Source organism: Hibiscus syriacus, unplaced genomic scaffold, assembly GCF_006381635.1.
Source record: "Hibiscus syriacus cultivar Baekdansim isolate YM2019G1 unplaced genomic scaffold, ASM638163v2 tig00111458_pilon, whole genome shotgun sequence".
In the NCBI taxonomy this organism is placed as follows: Eukaryota; Viridiplantae; Streptophyta; class Magnoliopsida; order Malvales; family Malvaceae; genus Hibiscus; species Hibiscus syriacus.
This window is the reverse complement of record NW_024063097.1, coordinates 1,461,975-1,479,073: the sequence shown is the minus strand read 5'-3', so window position 1 is coordinate 1,479,073 and position 17,099 is coordinate 1,461,975.

Sequence of the window (17,099 nt, the reverse complement as noted above, 5' to 3'; positions counted from 1 at the left end):
ATCCCAGTATTGATACTCAAACCCTAAAATGGTTTATTTAGGCTCAAAAAACACCCAAAAATCATCTTAAATGACTTGTTTTTGTTTTTATTCTTGTTTTTAAGTTTTTGTAAGTTTTTTAGGGTCTTAAGGTGTCTTAAAAACATATTATTAACACTTAAGATGTGATTTTATCATGAAATCAAAGTTAAACCCTAAACATGCTCAAATATCTAAATCCTAGCAATTTCTTTAAATTTATGAAAACTTACTACTCCAATGGATTAGAAATACACTACATTGATAATTGAATCCTGAAATAGAGCTCCTTTATCTAGTAAACACATGTTTCTTTATAAATGTTACTGTTCAAAATCTGATAAAATTTGCTTATTTTAAAAAATTTGAATTTAACGTTTATTATTAAACTGTTTAATCACATAAAACAGTAAACAAAAATTTTAATTTTAATTCTTATTCGATTTTATGTAGTAACTAGACAATTTAACACTATTTCATATCGCCACTATAATTGCCTAATTCAAAAAATTTATTATTATTATTTTAACATGATTTGTTATTTCGCTCATACATAATCGTTTAGCAACTTATCATATTTTCACGTCTCATCATTACATTTTCTCATACTATTTGTTTCACATTTTAATATAATTCTTATAATATCTTTTTATCTCGTGGTGAATTATATGTAATGTTTATAATTAGTTTATTTTAAACAAACTATTTTAATCGTTATCTACCGCCACACGACCATCCACAGACAACAACTATTATTATAGTTTTCCTTCATGCATATAATTCTTCTTAAGTTAGGTATATATATATGGTTTGCCGTTAATTTATCCACAACTTAAATTACGCAACCATTATATAACTATGGGAAATATTAGTCAATATAAAATTTATCTTATTATGTCAGTTATCAGTTCTCAGTTACCATTATATAACTCTATGTTCATCATTCTCGCCATCCTTGTCCAATATTATATTTTTTAAATCTTCTTCGTTCCATTCAAATATATTCAAAGAATCAACTGTTCACAAAATCTACTTTAGTTTTCAACCTATTTAACTCATACCTTTAAGACCGCCTAACAATATTAACATGTATACTTTAATACAAAACAACATATGAAAATATAATATAAGACCATTAATTAAATAATATTTGTCCAAATCATTTCATATACAAATAACTTAATATTTCAAATTTTCATCTATAATCATTCAATGTTAAATCCAACTTTATATAAATCTTTATTGAAAAATATAATAATCAAACAAGTATTGTCTTTAATTCTTGGACTATTTCTTTTCTTATATTGTTTCTATTTTATGTGCTGCTCCTTTTTATTATATTGTTACTTTCACTGTACCATTCCGTGTACGATATATTTTATTGTATTGTATCATTTACTATATTATATATTAAATTCTATTTTATAGCCCAATACATAATCATGAGAATGCATGATACCTGAGTCATTTACGAGTGATGCATTATAATCTGCTAGTAACATGGAACAATATGACACATTAGTGCCCAGTACAGATGTACCAGAAGGTACCCGATACACTCCACCTCATGTACCACCAAGGTACGCGAGTTTCATCGATTGTACGCTTGTATGTACTTAAAAGTGTCTCGTAGAATTGCACCATAGGTGTTATATAAACATGTATCATATAGTCACTCTATCTCAAGCACCACAAAAGTACACGTCTCATCGAGTGATATGTACAATATTCAATTATCATTCCACCTCATGCACCACAAAGGTACATGAGTCTCATCGAGTGATCTATAAAAAATTCAGCTATCACTCCACCTCATGCAATACAAAGGTACACGAGTCTCATCGAGAGATCAATATAGTATTTAGTAACCACTTCACCTCGTGCATCACTGATTCTCATGTCTTATACACTAGACTTTTATTTAAATTTTATATTCTTTTTCAAATAAAACATTCATAGGAAAATTACTAAATTCATATACTATTTAATCATATATTAATACTTTAACTTAATTAACATAATAAATTCATATTCATAAAAGTATTTTAAAAGTAATACAATTAATATATATATATATATATAATATTATTTTCTTTTACAAATTTGAAAACTAACTTTATCTCTATCAAACAAATTTTCCAGGTTCCTTAAATAATTATTTCTATTAATAATTCATTAATTTCTTTCACATTTAACATTTAGCCACTAATAAACTTTTCTTACAAATATAACATAATAATTTAAAAATATTCTATATAGTCCCTTGATATTCACTTTAAGTTTTCACACATTATCTTATACTCAATTTCCATTTTAACTCATAATTTCTCCATATTTATAGTTTAGCTTTCTAACTTATACATTTTCTCCAAATCAGTCCCAAATTAATATTTTAATATCAGAGTCATCATTCTATTACTTCAATTACTTTCATATTCATTCAGTAACCTTCAATTTATTCAAATTATATTTTGAGCTCTAGCTTTAATAAATTTTACAAATTAACCCAACATCAACATTCCAACATTAATTCAACATTTTAATATTCAACTTCAATATAGTACCCCAAACAAATGAATATTTACAATTTAAGTTCTCAACCTTTTTCTATTTTTATACTTAACCATTACACTCTTATAACCTTCTAAATTTAATTCCAAATTCATAATACCAAAATTTTAACCATAAGGTAAATTATTTTAGAATTCCATATGAACCCTTCTATTTTTTTAATATAGTCATTCTTTCTATTTATTCCTAAAATCAATAATCATAAAATAAATTAAAATATTCCAATTACATGTTCAATATCTACTCATTACTTATACCCAATTTTCATTTCAAACCCACAACTTATACAGACTTGTAATTTACTCCTCAATCTTAACAATTTTACAATTTAACTATAATTCAAGCTTTAATTAATATAACTAATATTTCCAGTAATTTAATTTAAACACAATACTTTAATCTTTTCAAAGTTTTCACTTGAGTTCCCATCTTTTACATATTTATGATTTGGTCTTCAAACTTAACAACTTTCCAAATAGTCTAATTACATATTCTAGTCTCAAATTCAACATTCTAACATTTAAATTCCAACATAATACTTCAGTTGTTAAACAATTACACTTAAATTCTCTATTTTCCAAAACTTTTGAATAAATCCTTAAACTTTCACAAATTTCTAATTTAATCCCAATCAACATTCTAATTCCAAATTGAACACTCAACATTCAATTTCAACATAACACATCAATTTCTTAAATAATTACTTATTAATCTCCATATTTCAAAATTCATACGGTTAAGCTATATACTTTCAAAATTTTCCAAATTGGTCCAGATCACATTCCAAAGCATTTATAGTCATTATACTATCAATTCTAGACCTTATAAAAATCTTGTATAACTTTTCCCTATTTATTCCTCTTTGGCCGAACCTAATTAAAGATTAGGACATAGTTTTCATCAAAGTTCAAGCATGGATTCGAGCTTCTAACATTAATTTCACGAAACTCCAATCATTCCTATATCAAAATCAATTTAAAATCAATAATTTTCCATGAACCCTAGCTATGACTAAAATGTACAAATCCATTTCTAAATGATTTTAATCATCACATAAACTTGGAAATAAATCTACAAGGCCAAAAACATAAAAATCTATCCTTAAATTCTTAATATACAACTTATTAATCATCCATTTTAACACTCAAACAAATGTTTCAAGCATGAAAACAAAGGAATATTATAACCAAATGATATAAAATTAAAATGGACCATTTTTCTATTTTATAACTTATTCCAAAAATCAATGGAAAAATTACTAAAATGATGAAGAAAAAAACATACCTTGTTCCTCTTCTCACGAAACTCACGGCTATATAGGAGAAATGAGAATTCTTTTCTTGAATTTTCTATTCCCCTTACACTTGTTTAATGCCTATTTAAAAAAGAATTAAAAATCCATTTTTTCTAAACGACATTTCTACCATTAATGAATCTTCATATTTATCCTTATGCCATCCTTTTATCTCTATTTTAATAACATTAAATAAATGTAAAATCACATTTACTAATTTCGATCTTTCCCTTCCAATTTTCTAAAAATTCAATTTAGTCACTAAATTCCACTATTCTACTTTAACATGGAAATTCCACTAAAGTCCACAGTTACATGTTAAACTTCATTTTCTAAAAGTATGAAAATAATATTTCTAACCTCAAACTATCATCCTTCAAATTTTTGTAAACTTCTTATTTGAATGGGATATCTGAATATTTTACGGAACTTTATCTCTTAAATACAAATCCTGTATCAAAAATCTTATTCCCACAAAATTATCAGTCTTAGGGGTGAATTATTCACTTAAATAATAAAAATTAGTTTTGGTATAATTACCACTTTAGTCTCTAAACTTTTCCAAAAATTACTACTTTAGCTATTTTTTTCAAATTTTACATTTTAGTCACTTTCTAGATTTTTGGGATATTACAATTCTTCCCCTTAAGAAAATTTGACCTTGAATTTTTAACATGTATTCGATGTATGTAGATAAAAATACTTCGTAATCATATCATATCAATGGTACGAATAAGATATCCTGATGACATGTTCAAACTTTTAACACATGTTAACTTCGGTTAAGGCCGAGAATTGGCTAAACCTATAGCTTTAATACCATTAAATCTAATAATCTTAACCCACATTCATACTTGAACACAAGTTAAGTGTAATACCCCAAATTTTGGATAGTGACCAAAATATAAATTTTAAAAGTTAAGTGGCCAAAGTATAAACTTTTGAAAAGTTCAAGGATTAAAATAGTAAATTTATAAGTTACAATTCGTTCCCGTAAATAAATAGTTTACCTCAAGAATGACGTTTTTGTGGGAATCAAAGTTTTCGTTTGGATTTTGTTTTAAAAGTGATAAAGTTTAATAAAAATTCGATAAATCAGTTCAAATAGAAATTTTAGGAAACATTGAAGGATGATAAATTAGGCTTAAATTTTTTTTTTCACATTTTAAAATGTTGGAAAATAATATAAAACATTGGATTCGAGTATATAACTCCATGTTAAATCTGGACTGTAGGATTAAACTGCTATTGTAATTTTTTGGAAATTTCAAGGGCAAATCGGTAAAGTGTGAATTTTTTGTTCATATTTGACTTTTGGAATATGATAAGGTTGAGTTGTCTTGGTTTGATGGTAAATATAAAGTTTCATTAAGGGTAAATTGCTCTTTTCCCAATTAAATAAATTTAATATTCATTCAAGTTTAAATTAAAGGTAAATTAGCAAGAAATTTATCTAAAATTTCATGTCATCTTATTCATGTTCTTCTCAACTGCCGTGAACCCCTCTAAAGGTGAGAAAAAATTGTTTTACATTTTTGAACAATTTCCTTTGGATTTCGGGTTATGCCGTGAAATAGATAATTATTCTACATGAGAAACACTATCTTTTGGTATCATTTATGCTTACTAATCTTGCTTGATTTCAAAGATCCTATATCCTAGGGCTTGTGTTCACATTAGGTTGCATGAAATTAATGATGAATCTTGATGTTATTGAGGTTGTAGATTCATTTTCAAGCTTGTTTGATTAAAACATGTTCAATATTCCTAGAAATGCTTCTATGATTTTTGGTCAAACGATGGAGTTATAGAACTTTGTGTTTTGATGAAATTTGATTAAGGATTTGATTTTAAAGATGTTGTAAGGTTGGATGGAAGTGGATTTATTGCTTGAATCGAATCAAAATCGAACAAAATCATTGAAACCTTAGTTATAAACCTTTAGAACAATTAACCAAAGCTTGTTTGGATGAGAACAAATTATGTAAGGGCTGGAAATGATGTAGGACGTATTCTAAAATCCTTGGAAAAATTTGGGGACCATTTGGTAATATTCAAAAATTTAGGGGACCAAATCAGCAATTTTGAAAAAAATAGTGGGTTGTTGTGTAATTGTTATATAATTGATGTACTAAGATGGAAATAGCTTTTTGGGAATTTAAATGAGTGTTAAGATAAGAAATTTGACTATTATGGAAGTCTGGAAAGTTTGGTGTTCTAGATGCAATATTCGAATAGTTTGGGGTGTTTAATTGTAAATGTGTATTTGTAAAAGAACTTCGCTGGTAATAATTTCAATGCTGGAATTTTTTGTATTTAAAATTTAAGTTATAAAATGCTAAAGGATCATTTTGTATAATTTGGAAAAGTTGGTGTCAATATTAAAAGAATTACTAAGTATTGAAGTATTTCGGTAGAGAATAAGTTTAAAGTATAATTATGGATTTTGTTTTGGAAATGTATTTATGTTAGTACAATACTAACATAGGTATCGATTTCAATTTGTGATTTTTGTACAGATAGTGATTGATTTGTGATCAAAACAATTCGAGTATAAAAGGGATTAAGTTGGGAGCATAGTGATACAAATCTTTTGAAAATTATAAAGTGTCAAGGTGAGTGCAATGCATACATGACATTTACATGGATGTTTTATACATCATCAGGAAGACTTGCGATGAGTTTACCCTGTTTATATCATCATGATATTATGTCATTTTTCATAACATTGATGTGACCTTGATATGTCAAAGTATGAAATCATAATGCATTGATCACGGATAAATATGATATTTTGACATGAATGTTATTTCGGGTATGAACTACCCTAATGTTAATTACATGAATATACGATACCATGGTTGAAATAAATGATACTATTTTCCAAAGTAAGTCATTGAAGGACAGGGTATAGTCGGCATGCCATAGAGTATAGCAGTTGCAAGTTTATATCAGTACTATAGTATGTAAGGGCAAACTCTGCATATGGTGGGCATGACCTTTTGTGTATTAGCTCTTCATTGCATATATTACTTGAATACCCAGGGTCTTCATAGATTTATGTTTAGGCTATATTTATTGGTAAAAATGATTATATTTATATCATATCACTTTGTTTATGGTAAAATATTGGACATGCAGGTAAGGTGATCTTATGGCAATAGAAAAATGACATTAAATCTCATGCATGAGTTGTATTGCACTGTGTATTATGTTAATTGTCTCACTAAGTATATATTTAGCGTGTGATGATTTTCACGCGTAGGTAAGAAGTAGGAGTAAGGAGTACTGAGCAACACCAAGCATCGAGGAGTATATTACAATATCAGTAAGACATCTTTTGATGTGATTTTGACGTAGTTAGTGGCATGTACTTATCAATATCTAGTTGCTCTATTAAACTATTTTGAACTGGTTTGTAATGGCTAAACGAAAATGTTTTACTCTATTTCACTATGGATAGCATAAATCAATATTATTGTTATAAATAGATATATTTTATATTAATATATGTTTTAAATTTTATGTGATAGTTTTATGTTATTTAATATTTTTATATTATCAGTTACAATTTGAAGAAAATAAATTTTAAATTACTTTTGAGTTGGTTAATGTTTTAAGTAATTCATGTGACATCTATAACATGTGTTGGAATAAGTATACGGGTTGTAGGTGTTATATTTATTGGTATCAGAGTTACATGTTTAGTCGTTTCTGGACATGAAATGAGTTTATGTTAAGTTAAGAATGTATACATGCCACTAGGATGTCAAAAGTTTACTGATAGTTGTATATATACTATGATGCTTATTATTGAGCAAAGTTACTCCTTACTAATGTTAGATGATTTTACTGTGTTCAGATGTTGAAAACTAAGGACAAAGATAAGAAAGTTGATATTATTGAAATGAAGTTTGAGATAGAAACCGACACAAAAAGTTCTGACATGATTTCAGTATCACGCCGTAGAAGAGTTTAAGTTGTAAGAGATTTTCCTCAATTCTATAGAAGAAATGCCTTAGCATTTAACGAAGTTTCTGCATTAGTGGAATCCATTAAAAAGTTTAAATGGATTACAAGAGAAGTTCAATCGAATGAGGATCCAGAGGAGATTATTGAATCTATTGGTAACTCTGAGGTTTCTTCAGGTAAGCTTAACTAATTGAGGAATATTTAAGCTAAGTATTAAATTGTTTAAAGAATTGTTGATTTGAGTAAGAGGAAAAAAGTATGCGATAAATATGTTGTACGCTAAAAGTGTCAAGAAAGCTGAGTTATTAGAGTAATAAATGATCATGAGTTTGAATGATAGTAGATGTTAAGTTTTATGAACTTGATAGAGTTACCTTACGAAGGTAAATTTGTGAAATGGATTGTCTACCCATTTCATGCTATAATGAATTATTACTTATATTGTGTTTGATTCTCAAAAACCTTGAAAAGTTTCAAGTTCGTAGAGCTATGAAAAAAACTAAATTCGTTTACTAATGTGATTTTAGCATTAACTGATATGAAGTTATTGCTAGAAATTGTCAATTCTTCTTATTGAATAACGTGGACATTTAAACTTTCATTTTAGATAGAAAATGTTTCAACTGCTCGAAAATATTTTCTATGGATTTGGAAAAGTTATACAGATTACCTTAAGAATGAACAAAGGAATTCTAAAATAGAGATATTCAATTCAACTTGATTTCAAGTGATATTATAGCGGAAAACATATGGGTCATGATGTAAGTGTGAGTCGGACTGGCAGTAATTGCCCGATAAAGATTCAAGAGGCTATGTTCCAGGTGAATCTGATGGTATTATCATTTAATGAGTTTTAGATTATATTGAGAATGAGTTGGTTGTCTCTGCATTAAGGTTGGATTAAAGGTCGCAAGAAGCAATTAATTTAGAAAAATACGGAGAAATTAGAAATTTTAGTGATTGACGAAAAAGCGAAATCATCACTAATGTGATATCAGCAATGGTTATGATTAAAATGATGCAATAAGGATGCATGGATTTTCTAGCTAAGGTGATAGATACTCAAGTATCTAAAGTAAGATCGTATGATATTCTCACAACTCGAGAATTTCCAGATGTCTTTTTAGATGAATTATTTGGGTTACCACTAGATCAAGAGGTGGAATTCAAGATTGATGGTTATCAGGGCATTGATCATGTTTTTATGGTTTCATATCGAATGTCTTCGACTGAGTTAAGAGAATAAAGGCTTAATGGCAAGAGCTTCTAGATCAAGGATTCCTTAGACCCAGTGTTTCACCTTGGGGTGCACTGGGTTGTTTGTGATAAAGAAATATGGATCCAAGTGATTATGCATAGATTATCGACAGTTAAACAAAGTGACTATTAATAACAAGTATACTCTTGTAACACCCATCTCCTGTATACCTTTCCATATACGAGATACAGATGTCACATCACCTTTAAACGTATTTTTTTCAAAACTTATAAAAAATTTGTTTTTGGATTTCTTAAAATATAACATTTAAATATAAAGCAAAACATTAATTGTAATCTAATACGAAGTTCTTCTTAATTAAAATTCAAAGCATTTTCAATGTTTTAATTACATGCCAACAAAGTTTTTCAAAATAAATCAGATTGTCCTATTGTTACTGATGACTCAACCTTAATTGACGATAGTCGCTGCTACTACTGCACTCCTGACTCGACTAATCTCTGCCTTTACCTACGTGTGAAATCAACACACGTTAAATATGTACTTAGTGAGACATAATATTGTAAAGAAACATTAATATATATTTAAGTATAGCATGATTTTTTAATTCGAACTAATTCAGATCATCCATAAGGATTTAATAAGTCCCTATTATTGAAACCAAACTTCTTTCATACTATCATCATAAACATTCTTAGAACATCCAACATACCTTTCTTTCTTTACATTTTTCCCATTTTTCTTTAGTAATTATTCATTATTTTCATTTATGGCATCCTTTCATGCCTTAAATGCACCATTGTGCATTTCATTTACGGCATCCTTTCATACCTTAATGCACCATTATGAATTTCATTTATGGCATCCTTTCATGCATTAATGCATCGTTATGCATTTTATTTATGGTATCCTTTCATGCCTTAATGCACCGATATGCATTTCATTTATGAATTTGTTTTAGAGAAATTCATACTCTAAAACTCATTCATCATATCCTTTTCGTACATATAATGATAACATATTAATACTATAAAACATATATTAAATTAAAACATTCCAATTTGAATCATTGTGAATCTTCTTCATCTCAAATAATTACAATAAATGTACTTACTTGGTAATCCCCGCTAATAAGATGTAGAGATAATTTGCTAATCAGCAACTTTGTCTTTCCCCTTTTTCGTGCTAGATTCAGGAGCTTGGTTATAATCTATACAAGCATCCATTAAAGACATATACCACACCAAATATTAGTATATTCCCTAATATTTATACTTTAATAATACTCAAAAGTATCACTATTTCAATTTCTATAACAATTTCAATCTATCTTATAGTTCTAGGCTCAATAGTATCGATACCCCTACCATGGTATCGATACTTCTATACTATGGTACCGATATCTTTCTCTCAGTATCGATACTACTACATTATGGTATTGATACTCCCCTTCGATATCGATACCATTTTGGCATTCTGTTATCCATGGTATCAATACTTCCCTTGTTAGTATCGATACCCCATCAGTATCAATACTACTTGCATAGGTAGCAAAATTGTTCGTCACATTTCTACCCATTTACACCTATAGTATCAGCAATGTTCTATCAGTACTGATACTATTACCCAGACTTACCATTTTTCAACTCAATTTTCACTTAATTTTTCCCTCTAATCCTTTACTTTTACCTCCAACAATACTATTAAACTCTTCTTTACTTAACCCAACTAACTTTTCTTCACTTATTCTCTTATAACATCTAAAATCTCCATAGAACATCTCAACCCAAGAATCATATCACTTTTTCTAACATGTTTTTAATCATATCCAATGTTTCTAATCTCTTCTTCACTCTTTTAACAAGTCAATTCTACTAATAAATCTCAATAAAAACTCATATAGCAACATATCATTCAAAAACTCATTCCCTTAAATCTCATCTAAAACAACCACATCTTTGTTTTAATCTTCTTTAACCTTTCCTTAAGCTTACACACCACTTAAAGTTATAAAAGAAAACCATAATCGGAATAAAGAACTAGCTAATTGAAGTTTACCTTATGCTATGGAGGAGAGCACTATCCACATTAAGAAGAAGAAAAATAAGAGTAACATAAATTAACTCTCCTCTTTTCCCCTATTTAAATCCCTAATAAAGAATGTATTTTAAATTCATTTCCTCCTTAAAAGACCAAAATACCCTCTTAATTTATCTATTGTTACAATTTAATCTAAAACACTACTCCAATTCATTTTCTCATCTTTTACCATTTATTCAAATAAAACTTCAAATTTCAAATCTTTTTAATAAAGTCTCTGGCCTGATATTTGGGGTATTACAATTCTCCCCCTTACGAAAAATTCATCCTCAAATTTAAAGAGATACATGAACCGAAGAGGTATGGAAATTGCATTCTCATGTCCTCCTCTCTTTCCCAAGTATCTTCTTCAACCTTATGATTCTACCAGAGCACTTTAACTAAAGGAATCTTCTTTTTATGTAATTTCATGTTTTCTCTAGCCAATATACGTACTGGTTCTTGTTCATAAGTTAAATTTGATCGGATCTCTATTTCCTCTTAATGTGGGACGGATCTGATCGGTATCTTCTGAGCATCAATACGTGGAAAACATTGTGGATCTTATCAATATCCGGAGGCAAATCTAATTGATATGCTACAGGTCCAACCCTTTTCAAGATCTCGTAAGGTCCAATGAATCTCGAACTCAACTTTCCTTTGCGTCAAAATCTCAAAACTTTCTTCCAAGGCGATACCTTCATAAATACTTTATCTCCCACTTGAAATTCAATTTCTTTTCTTTTCAAATCAACATAAGATTTCTATCGATCGGAGGCTATCTTTAGATTTTCCTGAATAAGTTTTACTTTCTCTTCCATTTCTTTAATCAACTCCGGCCCAACTAGGTCTCGGTCTTTTAGTTCAGACCAATTTAATGGTGTTCGACACTTTCTCCCATACAAACTTCATACGGGGCAACCTTAATACTTGATTGGTAACTGTTATTATACGCAAATTCTGCTTAAGGCAAATACCTTTCCATCATCCTTTAAACTAAATCACACATGCCCTTAGCATATCCTCAAGTATCTGATAGCTCGTTCTGACTGCCCATCTGTCTGTGGATGAAAAGTTGTGCTGAAGTTCAATCGAGTACCCAATGCCTCATGTAACGACTTCTAGAATCTTGAAGTAAACCTTGAGTCTCGATCAGATACAATTGATATAGGCACTACATGTAGTCTAATTATTTCTTTTATATACAACTCAGCATACTTATCCATCGAGTAATCTACTCAAACTGGAATAAAATGAGTTGTCTTGGTCAATCAGTTTACAATTACACATAAGGAGTCCTTTTTACCTGGTGATAAAGGTAGCCCTAAACAATCCATGGTAACTCGCTCCCATTTCCACTCAAGAATGGATATTAGTTGAAGTAATTCGGATGGTATTTGATGTTCAGCTTTCACATGTTGACATGTCAAACATTTTGCCACAAACTCTGATGCAACTATTTTCATACCAGGCCACCAATAACGATGTTTTAAATCCTGATACAACTTATTATCGCCTGGATGCATCATGAAAGGGCTATAATGTGTCTCATAAGGAATATATTTCTTCAATTCATCATTATTGGGAATGAAAAGTCTTCCCCGATAATATAAACATCCATAGACTCTTATTTAGAAGTCCTTCATCTCTTTATTTTCAACTTGTGCCATTCTCGGCAACCATTTCTTATCTTAACCTTGTAACTATTTTATCCGATCCAAAAACATAAGCTCTAACTTAAGCTCAGAAATCAAGGCACTATATTCCTTTAATGACATATACGCATCCAAAGCCTGTAGAGAGGCAAAAATATTTCGGCTCAGTGCATCCGCTACCACATTTGCCTTTTCAGGATGATACTCGATAATTAGATCATAATCCTTTAAAATATTGATCTATCTTCTTTTCCTCAAGTTCAGTTGTTTCTGAGTCAACAAGTACTTCAGACTCTTATAATCTGTATAAATATGGCACCGCTCACCATACAGATAACGACGCCAGATTTTCAATGCAAACACAACTGCTGCCAATTCTAAATCGCGTGTCAGATAATTTTTCACATGATTCTTCAACTATCTTGAGGCATAATCCACAACTTTTCCATCTTGCATCAACACACACCCCAGTCCATTATGGGATGCATCAGACAAAACAACATAGTCTTTACTTGACTCAGGTTGTACCAATACGGGGGCATCTATTACTATTCTCTTGAGCCTTTCAAAACTTTCTTGACATTTCTCCATCCAAACAAATGACATATTCTTTTGTAACAACTTAGTTAGTGGCAACGCTAACATTGAGAAGTTCTTTACAAACTGCCTATAATAACTAACAAGTCCCAAGAAACTTCAAAAATTAGAAACATTCTTTCGGGGTTACCAATCCACTATAGCTTGGTTCTTTCTATTATCTACTCTTATGCTTTCTGTAGAGACTATGTGACCAAGAAAAGCAATTTTGGCTAACCAAAATTCACACTTTGACAATTTGGCATACAACTTCTTGTCGCAAAGTGTCTGAAGAACTACTCGAAGATGAGCATCATGTTCCTCTCTTGACTTGGAATATACCAAAATATCATCTATAAATACCAATCTTTAAATACCACCATGAATTGATCCAAGTAAGGTTGGAACACTCGGTTCATTAAGTCCATAATTGTTGCCGGAGCATTAGTCAAACCAAATGGAATCACCACAAATTCATAGTGCCCATATTGTGTCTGAAAAAACTGTCTTTGAAATATCATCCTCTTTGATCTTTAGCTGATGGTACCCCGACCTTAGATCTATCTTAAAAAACCATGACCTGCATTTCCTTTAAGACTTTGAGACATGGTTATAAACAAATAAAACAAAAGTAAACCTTACCAGCACACTCACAAAGCCTCTCACATTCACTCCAAAGAAATGATAAGATCACTCCACTCAACATTCATGTTTACTCTCAGGAATATATCTTGGCTTTTAACAATTCCCCTTCTGATCTCACTCTCTCAATTAGCCTTTTTCCACTCGATCTCTCTTGATAAGTTATTTGAAGAACTTACTCAAGATTAGAATAAATTAATTCTCTACTTGTATGCGTCGACTGCAAATAGGTTACGGTAGAAAAGAAAATAGAAATGGAAAGGTAGAAGAAAAAATTAAAAAGGTAATGAAAGAAGGAAAATGTTGAAGATAAGGAAAATGAAAGTAAATAAAGGAAGAGGTGACTTACAATTTAAGAAACAACACTTACTGCAACCTTTCTCAAGAAATAATAAGGTTATCTTCTCTAGTGTAGATATGCCTCTTTGATGTACTTACAATAGTAGAGAACTTTTCCTTGGCCTTTTTTCTTTTTTTTTTGATTTTTTTCTACTCTTTTTTTTTTCTTTAAACTCCCTTGATTGTTGTAGGAGACTTTCTTTTCTTCTTGTATTTCTTTTTCTTTTTGTTTCTATTGTTTGTACGCCAATGCCACTTTTTTTGTCAATCCAACTATGCTCTGAATATTACTTGATGTAAGATGAATCTACATGCTTTGATCGAAGTGAGTAGATAGCCTTATTGTGTCCCGATCTAGGATTGACAAGTACTAATGTCCTTGAATTATAAGTTTGGGCTAAAACAAAAATAAGAAAGAAAATAAGATTAATAATGGGGTTAAGAAATGGTGATATAATATAAGTAATGAAATGGAATGAAATGAAATGAAATGAAATAGATGGTTGCAAAATTAGGAAGGTGTTGATGGTCTTGATGGACGATGTTGATGGCGTTGATGTTGAAATGGAGATGGTGATGATGTTGTACCTCAAGCACGCCAATGACGAAACTATGCTAGAAAGCAAAATCTCGATCTTCACAAACTTACTTGAGGGGGGTGATAGTGTCTTCAACCCACTAGATATAAATTCATGAATTTAGGAATCAAGATGGAAGGTATGACACCACAAGTATATGAATTATACTTTCTTAATCGATAAAGTTCACAAAGAATTTTGAAGAGAAATTAACTCACAAGAGTTTGTTTAATATATAAGATGAGATGATTACAAATGAAGGCAATTCTCTCAATTTATAGGAAATGAGAGGGCTTGGCCGTATAGTCTTCTAATGATTCAGCTAGATACATGACTTTAGGAAACATAATGCTTCAAAAATAAAAAGAGAATTCCCTTGGCTTGGTGATGGTTCGGCTAACCCTTCATGAAGGGCCTTGATGTTTCGGCAAAAGGTGGGGAGACATCTCCCTTGGCCGAATGTGCATGTTGGTTTAACTTGGCACCAAAGTCATCTCATTGGTCGAATGCTGATGTGCCTCCTCATGCTTGGTGCCAAAGCTCTCATGTGCAAGGCATGTGGTGTGTTCAAATAGTCATGGAGCTTTGTATCATGTCCTTTGATGTTTTAGGCCTCCAATGGGTGATCTCTTCACCAACGTGCTCCTTGGGGAAAGGGCATCTTCATGAGAAACATCATTCATGAAAGGTCACAATGTTTGGAAAGGTAACCTTTTATGTTTGAGTTAGTTTGGAGGTGAATGAGCTAGAGGCGAGTTGGCCATAGGTGAATTGTAGCATGGTGAACATTATGGAAGCTCCTTGTGAAAAGCTTGAGGTGGTAAATATTCGCGAAAATGTACGATTTCACAAATTTTGACTTAGGACGTATTTGAAGTGTCCTGAGTGGTGATGATGATGGTGTAGCTCCCCAACTGAATTGAAGCCATCTTCTAGCTCAAATCTTTAGCTCAATCCAACTATGAGCTCACGGGTCTCCGGATAACTTTTCACCAATTGTTCCTTATGCTCTCCTAAACATCCCCATATAAGTTTCCTTGTTGTTGCATGCTCCATTTAGCTCCAATATAGCTCCCAAGTTGTAGCTGAATGTACCTACACACATAGCATAAAGAATTAAGTTAAGTATGTGAACTTATATAATGTGTATAAGATAGAAATGTGTACTATAGTATATAATAATAACTTATGCCTTGCATAGTAATGAATAAGTTATTATCATTATAGCTATATATGTACTATATGTATATGAATATAACTATGTTATGGCATATGAAATAAGCATCATTATGTATAAAGATAGAAAATTTCTTCCCTTGAAAGGTTGGAATAACACATTTGAACATATTGTTGAATTGGATTACATCACTTAGCCTCTTATAACATCTAAAATCTCCATAGAACATCTCAAACCAAGAATCATATCATTTTTTCTAACATGTTTTTAAACATATCCAATGTTTCTTATCTCTTATTCACTTCTCTGACAAGTTAATTATACTAATAAACCTCAATAAAAACTCATATATCAGCATATCATTCAAAAACCCATTCCCTTAAATCTCATCTAAAACATCCACCTCTTTGTTTTAATCTTCTTTAACCCTTCCTTAAGATTACACGTCACTTAAAATTACAAGAGTAAACCATAATCGGAAGGAAGAACTAGCTAATTGAGTTTACCTTATGCTATTAAGGAGAGCACTACCCATGTGAAGAAGAAGAAAAAGAGTAACATAAATTAACTTTCTTCTTTTCCCTATTTAAAATCCCTAATAAAGAATGTATTTTAAATTCATTTCCCCTTAAAAGACCAAAATGCCCTCTTAATTCATCTATTGTTACAATTTAATCTAAAACACTATTCCAAATCATTTTCTCATATTTTACCATTTATTCAAATAAATCTTCAAATTTCAAATCTTTTTAATAAAGTCCCTGACTTAATATTTGGGGTATTACACCTCTTCCGAGGATTGATGATTTGTTTGGTTAGCTAAAGGGAGTATCAGTTTTCTCTAAGATTGATCTTTGATCAGGATATCACCAGTTAAAGGTTAAGGAGGAAGATATTCCAAAGGCAATTTTCAAAACACGATATAGGCACTGTGAGTTCATGGTGATATCGTTTGGTTTGACAGATGCTCTGGAAACAT